Source organism: Haplochromis burtoni, unplaced genomic scaffold, assembly GCF_018398535.1.
Source record: "Haplochromis burtoni strain Fernald_Lab_line unplaced genomic scaffold, NCSU_Asbu1 Contig_787, whole genome shotgun sequence".
NCBI lineage: Eukaryota > Metazoa > Chordata > Actinopteri > Cichliformes > Cichlidae > Haplochromis > Haplochromis burtoni.
The window spans coordinates 21,399-30,535 of NW_024583148.1; the positions used below are offsets into that span (position 1 = coordinate 21,399).

At 44.0% G+C, this 9,137-nt stretch overlaps 1 protein-coding gene across 1 annotated transcript in view; it reads right to left on the reverse strand.

Annotated features, from left to right (window-relative positions):
- Nucleotides 1-9,137, reverse strand: part of LOC121812755 (immunoglobulin lambda-1 light chain-like) — a 31,931-nt gene that overhangs the window by 4,292 nt on the left and 18,502 nt on the right. The window lies entirely within an intron of this gene.

Consider the following 9,137-nt stretch of genomic DNA (forward strand, 5'->3'; position numbering starts at 1 on the left):
TTTTGTTCTGTTTTCACTGTTTGTTTGTTTGTTTGTTTTTTCACTGTTTTCACTGAGATTTGAATTTGAATGCTAATCAATAAAATCAAATCAAAAATCAAAAACTTGTGAGGACACACATACCGGTCCTCACAAATTTGAAAGCATTTTTGAGGCTCAGAATGTGGTTTCATTGTCAGGGTTGCAAATAAGTTATTGGTAGGTTTAGGTTTAGGGTTAGGCCTTCATTTTTAAGGGGCACAGGTGTCAAACTCCAGGTCTCGAGGGCCTGTATCCTGCAGGTTTTACATATGTCCTTGATGAACTTGAGCATCAGAACAGGAAAGATTCAGTATGTCAGCATGTTCACTGGAACCTGAACATCTGGACGAATGTTATGTTCAGTTCAGTGATGAGTCCAGATTTTACCTATGGCAGTTGGATTGGAAGGTTAAAGTGTGGAGATGATGAGGGGAACACTATTCTGATTGCACCGATAGCTTAGCAGCTTTAAGTGGAAGCACTAATAATAATAATAATAATAATAATAATAATAATAATAATAATGGATTGCATTTATATAGCGCTTTTCGTGACCCTCAAAGCGCTTTACAATGCCACTATTCAGTCACTCTCACATTCACACACTGGTGGAGGCTACAGTTGTTGTAGCCACAGCTGCCCTGGGGCAGACTGACAGAAGCCAGGCTGCCATATCGCGCCATCGGCCCCTCTGGCCAACACCAGTAGGCTGTGGAGTGGAGAAGATGAAACGGCCTGTCTGCAGTTCTGATTTTAAACACCTTGTCATCAGCATGCTGTGAGTGACCAACACAAACGCACTGTCTAACTTGTGACAAATGCAGGTGTGAACAAGTTGTTTGGTGCCACTTCTCTGTGTTCCCTCTGTCTGTCTATGGTGTCACACTGTCTGCTTGTGAATCTGTCTTTTAAGTTCAGTGTCTCGCCTGGTTCTCTGTGTCTGCGAGTTTCCTGTTTTATTCTGAAGGTCTCTGTCTCATGTGAGTGTGTTCAGTTTACGTTTCCCGTGTCTCGTCAGATCTGATTTCTCCCAGGTGTGATGCCCTCCTGTCTCCCATCCCTTGATTACTGCTGTGAGTATTTAAGCCCTGTGTGTTCTCCTGCCTGTTGCTGGTTTGTCTGTGTTATCGCCCTCTGCCCCCCCCAGCCACGACCCTTTTTTCACATCCCGGGAAAGACAAACAGATCCTTAAATCAAAAGCTGGCTAGTAGCCACTCAAACTCCGAAAAGAGAGGAAAGGGGAGACGCAAGAGGGAGGAAAGGGATAAAGTGGGATAAACTAAAAAGGAACATATTGAAATTGCTTCCCCCGTTGCTATAAAACACCGGGAAGGTTTACGAGTTTCTCGCTTCGGGTCTGTTCTCTCCAGACAGCGCGGAGACACAAAGAGTCTAAATTATCATTAAACAAGAAGATATACAGTCACATTCATCTTTAGCTTTGTAAGTCCCTATACTTGAATCACTGATAGACACACCTAGTCGAGCTATAACCAGCTGTCACCACACACACTCCTGCTGAATGATTGACGCACCGGGTGTCTCGGCGTTAGTGCGTATGCGTGCCACCAGCTTGTACTGTTCCAAGTCTTTTTCTGCTCTTTCAAGTGGCAGCTAACTATCCCCTTCTCCATGCTCAGACACTTTGTAGGAAATGCTGTTCAGCGCAATATATTTTTTCACATGTGCCTCATCTGTAACTGTCTATGGGTGAGGGTATAAGCCGGGTAAGCTGTGTGGCGAATCGCGTTGAAAGGAAGCCGGACTCTAATGAATGCCTTAAAAGAGTTGGTCACGCCGAGGAACAGCTCTGTCCCCGTGCACAAATCTGTTTAACATCAAACTCCCCGCAGGATGGGTTTCTGATAAGCAACGGAGCATCCACAATTCTATAGTTTGGGCATGTATTTTTCTGTTCACTAGAAAAAGGGGAAAAAATCTAATTGGCGCAAATGTGCAAACAGGCCAGAGAATCAAACATAAACAGAGAAATGAAATAAAAGCACGAACAGAAAGGGAGAGAGAGATCTAAGGTTTACAATGTGCACAACTGGGATGTGCATTCTGGAGACCATCTGGCGCGGTTTGTTTGGCACCGGGACCCAGCGATTACAGCCGACCAAACAAGACTCCAGCGGAGCCACGAACCCCACACAACTGTGAGGAAATGAGTTGTCATGGGGGATTGTAGAGTACCAAGCAGCTTTTCCAGAGCTGTACTCGCGTGTTCGCTCGCGTGCTTGTGCGTGTTTCTTGTGTGTGCGTCAAAAAAGACTGAGAAAAAGCGCTCATCAGAGCTTCAGTCACCAAAACTCCTCATACATATTGAAATGAAATATTATAGAACACACCGAAGATGAGACACTAATGACCATCTGGAGCAGAAAGAGCACAACCTTCACCTAAAAGAAACTAAGCTCAGAACGGCCTCGTTCACCTCCACTTATCACATTCTTTGGAAATTTCTCAGTCAACACTTTCAAAACCACTGAAAGCGTTGACCCGAAGTTAACCTTAAGAAATAAATAGATACAGTATCTCAAAAACAAATCAATAAAGTACTAACAGTTGCTAAACCCACTGCTGCAATAGAAATTAGATATACACACCATCACTGAGCATAATGATGTTATCCATATGAACTAGGTTATTCAGTGTAGGCTAGTCTTTAAAGCAACGCATCTGCACCTCTTCTACAACTTTTTGCGAATTACCCCGAAAACTATGGTTTATTAAAAAATTCTAAAAGTGCATAGACACCAACCAGAAGCTCCTCTTTTGAACCCACAGCCTTAAATTGGCGGAAAACCTTTATTCCCGCTCCCTGTCTATTCATCGCCTGAGCCATGTCTGCAAAAATGTTTGCATTCACCCGTCTTTTGCACATCTTTAACCATAATGCACTGAGTATTTAAACAGGTTTGATACGGACACCCAACATTTCCATAGCTCCAAATGCTCACAATGCAGTAATGCAATTACTCCCGGCGTCCCGGAGAAGCTAATCACATTTGGAGAACAAAGTCAGCTCTGGAGTTTATGGAAGAAGGGAGCAAAAGAAAGAAAGTGGCGGAGGGGGTGCGGGTGTCGGGGTCTTAAACACTGCACAGAATAAAAACAATTAATGTATAGAGGGGATATAATCTAAGTAAAAAGCAGATGGAGGCTTAATACATTTAGCTACGCTGCATAACCCGAAGAGCCGAGCAAACATGATCTTTAGTGCTTAAGGACACCCATTGAGCTGCAAATATTCATTCTTTACAGCAGGTGCAAAGATGCCATGTCTCTTGGATTTTGGTTTTGTTTAACTTCTTCTGCTCCCGTCCCCAAAGATAATTTTATTGATCCATGGGTTGTTCTAAAGCCCAGATCAGTCTCCACAAATGCATGCGATCAGCACAAACAAACAAATAGCTCCAGTGCCCGTGTGCAGCTCTCTTCATTATGCTTGCCTAACAATTGCCTCCGTGTGTTCGGGCCTTGTAGTCATAAAGTAATAGTGTGAATTAAACGTCTGCCGCCAACATTAATGACAATCCACTGCCATATCCCCCTCCCTCGAAGTCAACAGGCGCAGCAGGTGGAGCGGCCTTAGAAATCTGCCTCTGGACTCCGGTCGCTTCAGATTGGAGTCAAGAGGAATGCATGTGGTTGTGTGTGCGCGCGGTGCGAGCAGTGATTGTGGTGGTTTGGTTGTAAAGGCACGCGAGCATCTGTCGCCTCGTCTGCCCGTTCTTTGCACATTATTCAGTTAGCAGCGATTTGGTGGATTCCATTCTGGAGGGGAGGAGTAGGACCACAAAAAGGTTGGGAATTTGTTTTCACTACGGAGGGAGGGAGAAGTTGATACCTCCCCCTGCACACATACACACACTCACACAAACACCCCAATAAGGGCAATGATTGTTATTCATCGGAGCCCCCCCCCAAAGTGTCATTTTAACTCTGGGATGGTTATACTGTATGGATGACCAATGAATTTGCATTCTATCTGTTGTCTGTGAAGGTTCTCAGTCATCCAGGTCATCGTAGTCAAAGGAGCTTGCAAAGAAAAGCGTCTGGACTTCTTTAAGTTGCTTGAAGACGTTTCACCTCTCATCCGAGAAGCTTCTTCAGTTCTAAGGTCAAATGGTGGAGAGTCCCAGATTTAAACCTAGTGGGAGTTTCCCCCACAGAGGGACAAAAGGACCCCTGATGATCCTCTAATCCCTGAGCCAAGGTGTGAAACAATCAGCCAGAGGTTTCGGGTGAGCTCATTGTGAAACCTGGCCCCACCTTATCATGTGATTCCTGAGGTCAGATGGCCCAGGATGTGAGTGGGCGTTAAGGCGTCTGGGAGGGATCTCAAAACTGGATTATAGATGGCAGAGAGTTGGTGTCGTAAACCCCGCCTCTGTTCAAAGATGGTCGCTCACAGTGGACATAGATGCTTCTTTCACTCCTCTTTCAAACCATCTGTCCTCTCTGTCCAAAATGTGAACATTGGCATCCTCGAAAGAGTGACCTTTGACCTTTAGATGCAGATGGACTGCTGAGTCTTGTCCTGTGGAGGTGGCTCTTCTATGTTGTGCCATGCGCTTGTGAAGTGGCTGTTTGGTCTCTCCGATGTAGAGGTCTGAGCATTCCTCGCTGCACTGTACAGCATACACCACATTGTTAAGTCTGTGTTTTGGAGTTACTTGAAAAAAGTAATCAGTAACTAATTACTGATTACTTCTCCCAAAAGTAATCCCGTTACTTTACTGATTACTTATTTTCAAAAGTAATTACTAGTTACTTAGTTACTTTTTAAAAACATCGATTTACAACCTGAATAGGTGATAAAGGATAGATCTTTCAGCCCAATTCTACTTTTTCTGCATAATCCATCATACAAAATGTAATCAAATGGAAAAGTCTCTTTTTAAAACTTGTTTTATTAGTTTTAATCTTTTAACTTTATGCATCAAGCAAAAATTTAATTATATGCAACATTCTCTGACTGGAAGAAATTTGTTTAATCATTTAAACCTATTTTCTGCACATTCCAGCACATAAAATATTTTTTTGTGTTTACACTCACTCTTTCAAATAGATGCAAGTAAAACACAGCAGAAAATAAATAAAGTCAAAGACTAGCGGTCCTGTTGCTCTATTTTCACCTGTAAAGCAGGAGGGTAGGCGGAGGTTTACCCTGGTGCAGGTGTGCCGCGGTCAGTGGAAGAATCCGCGAGTTTCTCTGTGAATCTCTTAGGGGAATTTACATGGATGTATTTAGTGGCAGAAACACACACGGGCACAGGATAGTAGTGATGCAGATTTATATACAATGATGGGGAATATTTACAAGGGAAGGGGCTATATACAGTGACAGGTAAAATGTGCAAGGAGAGCAGAGCTGAAGAGATGAGACGGAGCCGAGGTATGCGGGTGGGCAGATGACGCACCGGAGCTACCTGAAAACGAGGGACAAACAAAGTTTACGGAGTAACGTCGATAGCCGAGAGTTAAACTAAAGTGGACGGGGAGAGTTGGAGAGCTTACTTGAAACACAGAACTACAGCTGTAGCGGTGGTCACAGACTGGTATGAAGTAACTCTCCGTCACGGATCCAAAGAAGCCAACACAAAGAAAACTAGGCAGGCGAGCAGGCAGCGGGACAGGCTAGAACAAAGGAGAAGCAGGCAGGAGATGGATCCTAAAAACATGCAGCTCAATAGCGTGGAATCAACAGATTCAGCTGCACCAACACGTTACCACTTGTGACAGCGACAATACTCCGACACCAGACGTCCGTGACTCAGCTCCATAAAAGCGCTCACTGATGACGTCCGATGCGCCGCAGGTGTGCCGGAATGCCATCAAGCCCCGCCCCGCCTACCTATGCCAAAAAGGGAAACAAAACCCAAAAACAACAATACACCTACCCACCACCTCCTAACAGAATTTCCCATTACATCGTAGCTACTCGTGCTTGTTTGGAAGTTTAGGGGGTTTTTTCGCTGTAAAAAGAAGTTTTCTTCCCACGCACGATGGACGCTAATGTTTTTGTCACTTTTTATGGAATCAAACTCAAAGTAAGGTCAGTACTTCCACGCTTTAAACGCTGCACGCTCATACTCTCTCCCACAATTGATATGTGATCCATTGTTGATCTGCACACAGCTGTTGTCACTAACGCGCACTCGCTTAAGTCATGTGGTTTGGCATGTTTTGTCTTTCGGGTGAACCAGTTTTTGTCTGAGCGTGTTGCTGGGTCTGAAATGCACCGGGATGTCGTGCTTGGAGAAAACTCTCCTGAGTTTTTCTGATACACCGGCTACATAGGGGATGACAATGTTGTTGCGTCTGTCTTCTTATCCTCCCTCGCTGGTGTCTGATCTTCTTTTCTAAAGAAGCTTCTCGGATGAGAGGTGAAACGTCTTCAAGCAACTTAAAGAAGTCCAGACGCTTTTCTTTGCAAGCTCCTTTGACACTGTCTAACTTGTTAAAATGCAGGTGTGAACAAGTTGTTTGGTGCCACTTCTCTGTGTTCCCTCTGTCTGTCTGTCACACTGTCTGCTCGTGAATCTGTCTTTTAAGTTCAGTGTCTCATCTGGTTCTCTGTGTCTGTGAGTTTCCTGTTTTATTCTGAAGGTCTCTGTCTCATGTGAGTGTGTTCAGTTTACGTTTCCCGTGTCTCGTCAGATCTGATTTCTCCCAGGTGTGTTCCCCTCCGTCTCCCATCCCTTGATTACTGCTGTGAGTATTTAAGCCCTGTGTGTTCTCCTGCCTGTTGCTGGTTTGTCTGTGTTATCGCCCTCTGTCATCCTGTGTGGTTCCCCTGCACCTGTCTACGTCTCCCTGCGTCTTCGTTTGTGGCTCTAGGTTTCAGATTTGTTTTATTCTTAGTTTGTCCAGTTAGGTTTTGTCAGTTCTGTTCTTGCCATCCTTTGCCTTTTGTTGTACATCGTCCTCCTCAATAAAAGCCCATTCACATCAGTAGTGCCTGCATCTTGGGTCCTTCATAATACATGGCTCGTCCGCCGCCGCAGTGACAAATAGAATCATTATGGTCTAACAGGTATCGAACGCTGCACTGAGGTCTAGCAGGACAAGCACAGAGATGAGTCCACTGTCAGAGGCCATAAGAAGATCATTTGTAACCTTCACTAAAGCTGTTTCTGTGCGTTGAGCTCTGAAACCTGACTGAAACTCTTCAAATAAACATCCTCTGCAGATGATCTGTTAGCTGTTTGACAACTACTCTTTCAAGGATTTTGATATGAAAGGAAGGTTGGAGATTGGCCTATAATTAGCTAAGACTGCTGGGTCTAGAGATGGCTTTTTGAGTAAAGGTTTAACTACAGCCAGTGAAGCCTAGAGTTTTCTCCAAGCATGACATCCCGGTGATTTCAGACCCAGCAACACGCTCAGACAAAAACTGGTTCACCCGAAAGACAAAACGCCAAAACACAGACTTAACAATGTGGTGTATGCTGTACAGTGCAGCGAGGAATGCCCAGACCTCTACATTGGAGAGACCAAACAGCCACTTCACAAGCGCATGGCACAACACAGAAGAGCCACCTCCACAGGACAAGACTCAGCAGTCCATCTGCATCTATAAGGTCAAAGGACACTCTTTCGAGGATGCCAATGTTCACATTTTGGACAGAGAGGACAGATGGTTTGAAAGAGGAGTGAAAGAAGCATCTATGTCCACTGTGAGCGACCATCTTTGAACAGAGGCGGGGTTTACGACACCAACTCTCTGCCATCTATAATCCAGTTTTGAGATCCCTTCCCAGACGCCTTAACGCCCACTCACATCCTGGGCCATCTGACCTCAGGAATCACATGATAGGTGGGGCCAGGTTTCACAATGAGCTCACCCGAAACCTGGCTGATTGTGACCCACACCCAGTTTCACACCTTGGCTCAGTGGATGTAGAGGATCATCAGGGGTCCTTTTGTCCCTCTGGGGGGACACTCCCACTAGGTTTAATATCTGGGACTCTCCACCATTTGACCTTAGAACTGAAGAAGCTTCTCGGATGAGAGGTGAAACGTCTTCAAGCAACTTAAAGAAGTCCAGACGCTTTTCTTTCAAGCTCCTTTGACTACAATGACCTGAGATGTTAGAACAACAGTCTCGACTTTTTGCATTTACACTTAAATACATTTAAACAAAATTTTTAATAATAGGATAGGATTACTAATAAATGGTTTTTTTTGGAAAGGGGTGATTATATAAAGTTTAGTTTTATTTTGCAATATCAACAAAAATGCAAAAATATTCATATTATTCAGTTAAATTATATCTGTACACTTCTGAAGCACTACAACATTCACCTCAAGGCACTTCAGGTGGTCAGGGAAAGACCACGGTAGTAAAGAGCAAAATGTATATACAGCAAATATACATGTATACAATATTTATTAATGACATAATAAAAAAGATGTGTTTAAATAAAAATAAGGATAATTAAGGAAAATAAGGATTAAGCTGGCACAAACCTGTATTTGTTTACAGTGAATTTCTAAAACATTAAAGGAAAAAGAAATGAGGAAAGTGCTCAGGTGTCTGATTTCTGCTAGTCTGTTGGTTTTTGTTCAGGCTGCAGAGATCATTATTCACTGTGGGTACCCGACTTCAAACAGGAGCAATAATAGGTGGCTGAATGAGCAGAGCTAATTCTTGCAACTACCAACTCACAGCCATTCTGTTTCCTCACAGCTGAGAAATCATTTTTCTGTGGATGGTTGAAATCTGAATAAACATAACCATTATTCCTGTTAACAGTCAGAATCACTGTGAGCTTTTCTCTCTCTTTCTTCTGGTACCAGTACACAGTATTTTTGCTACACAACTCAGTCCCTCACAGCTGAGGAGACTTTGATTCACACTCTCCTGGTCTGTGATAAATCGCTCCTGAATCAGCTGTTTGCTGCCATGGTAACCAGTGCTGTAGAGACACAGACAGATAGATGAAGGTTAGTGTGACAGTGTTTGTTACAGGTTGACTTTGTTGGCTCCTGATTGGCTGGAAACACTCACCTGAACACAGACAGCACAGAGCAGCAGCTGGGAGGAAAAGCATTTTGTGCAGTGGTGTTTCCTCTGGTGAACCTGGGGAGAAGTGGCGCTCTG